Genomic DNA, 2,600 nt, shown 5'->3' with positions numbered 1-2,600 from the left:
GAAGTCTAAAACTAGAGTGAATACAGACCGACAAGCGGGGTAGCTTGGTGAAGTGTTCAAGAGCCGGCTCTAGTTCCCCCGGGAGATCGACTCGCTGATGCTCCTAGTCCAAGTGTGGGTGGCACTACCTACTTGGATACCAGGTGTGGCTCAACGGAACCTCGCTCTAAGCCCATGGCTAGAGCACCCAAAGGCGGAAGGTGGGGAGAGTACCCACGAGGCTTGCGTAACGCCACGGTGTTCCAAAATGTTGTCCCGAAGGCCCAGACTATGGAAAGGAAGAGGAGTGGTCCTCCGGTGTAGTGACCAAGGATACAGTCGTGTGGTGAGGAAGTCCCAAAGGACCATGGGACTTAGTGGTCGGGCCTGTGGGCCTTGATCCAGTGGCAGTGTTAGCGAACACAACCATGGGCAAAAAGGGACTTAATAGGAACCGAAAAGGGGATATTGGGGAAGGCTATTCCCCATGTCTGTGGGCATCCTAAAGATGCTAAGGAGTGGATCTGGGATGATCACTCATGGACAGATGGCCCAGTCTTTGAAAGACGGGACTGTGGTGTAGGTGATGTTAGACTACCGGTGTGACCAAGGTGATTGAGCATGGCCTTAGCGTAACGGGCTGATGTGTCGGTGGTACCTTGGGGTGTCGGTCATGGGATCGGACACGTGGAGCACTTGGACCAAGTGCAATGGTTGAGTGGTATGGAGGCCATTCTTGGGGGCTAGCAAGTCCCTAAGTCCAAAATAGGACTTATGGAGGTTGTGAGTAAGACTCCTCCAAGGGGTCAGAGGTGTGGTTAAGTGACTAAAGTAGAATGGAAAAATTTAGTCGCTTACACTCACATATTGAAATTAATCCCTCAATATCGCTAGATGATAGCTTACTGTGTCTGCCAAACACCTTGCTATCATACCCTTTGTGTTAGTCTAGTTCCGATCTTAAATGCTATTAACTCCTAATACTAAGGGAGGCTTGGGGTGAAAGCCCAATGCATCTGTTCCTCAGGGGGGGTGGCTATGTAGGGTTCCAAATATATAGTAGGGATAGTGGGTAGGTCGTGCATGGCTGACCAACTTGAGGCATAGTTTAGCTCCTGCTTGCGTGCCTATCCTTATTCTGCATCTGGCTTGGGTCTAAGCCCAAGTTCCATTTCATGCTAGCTGGTGGAGTCCCATATCCTTGTGTTAGGCTACCGGTATGCTAAAATAACGCCAGACTCTGTTTGGCTCTGTTTTGTGTGTTGATCTTGGCATTGGGATGTTGGGTGCTCTAGGACTGTTCCAAATTGCTCTGTGCTCCTATCCCTTTGCTCCTTAAGCTGTACACTTGGGAGTTGTTCCATGCTCCAATGCCATCACTCTTTGGTTTCATGCTTAGAAATTTAGCATTGTTCTTTTGTTCAGTGGCCCAAGGCCCTGAAACTCATGTTCCACTCCACTGTCCTTTGGACACATGGCATGTGGCATATAGCATGTGACATATGGCACATAGAAGGTTTAGGTTCTGCTTTGTGATGTTATCCTATAGTAAATCACCATAGGATAAAGGGTTAAAACCACGTGGGCTGCATCACCCCTTTAACCACACCTTAGCACTCTTAAGATGCCTAGAGGTATGAGGAACACCCTTCCCCAATATCCCTTCTTTGGTCCCTACTAAGTCTTATTCTGTTCACAATAATGTTTACTAATATTATTATGGAGTCAAGGTTTGAAGGGTTGATGTCAACAAAAGAGAACAACTTGAGAGATGATCTATGACGTTCAAATATAAAAGGAAAGGGTTTATGAATAAGAGTGCACCCCTTTTTCCAATTGGTTAAGGCTCTTGGGATATTTGGGGTTAAGCGTCCTTAGGTTTGAATAGTACTAGGTTGAGTGACCTCCTGGGAAGTTCAAATTCAGGAGTTTACACCTGACTACTAAATCCTATTGACGTCTAGGATTTCCTCATCACATGATTATGCCTTTTGGTCACTACACAAGAAGATTGCTCCTCTTTCTTTCCATAGTCCAGGACTTTGGGATGACATTTTGAAACACTATGGCCCTACTCGAGCCTCATGGGTACATATGAGACACAAATCCCAGAGCCCTAAAAGTGGATTTGAAAGGGTGCCATATGGTAGTGGTTGAAGTGGAAGCAAAAATGAGAGTAATACATTTAGACTAAAATCTCCAACTTGAAAGGTTGAGAGCGGGTGGAACTCTCAACAAAATGCTCAAGGAACAAGTATGAAGCAAGCAATAAGTGAGTTTCTAGAGAAGGGACACAAGAGGACCAACACGTGACATGTGGAGTCCGAAATGGATGAAGTCCGAGATGGAGTCCGAAATGGACCTGAGATGGAGTGTAAGATGAAACCGAGACCGAGATTGAGACCAAGACCGAGTCCAAGACCAAATCCGAGTCCGAAACCAAGACTGAGACCAAGTCTGAGTCCAAGTCTAAATACTAATACAGGCTGTTGGGTGAAAGCCTAAAGCAATTGTCCCCTAGAGGCGGGGGGTTGTAGAGGGTTCCAAAAGTATAGTAAGGAGAGTGTGGGGTTAGTTTGGCCAAGAAAGGCCAATGTGACCCAGGAAGGCTATGCCCATGG

Source organism: Selaginella moellendorffii, unplaced genomic scaffold (assembly GCF_000143415.4).
Source record: "Selaginella moellendorffii unplaced genomic scaffold, v1.0 SELMOscaffold_25, whole genome shotgun sequence".
Taxonomy (NCBI): Eukaryota; Viridiplantae; Streptophyta; class Lycopodiopsida; order Selaginellales; family Selaginellaceae; genus Selaginella; species Selaginella moellendorffii.
This window is presented reverse-complemented; position numbering follows the sequence as displayed.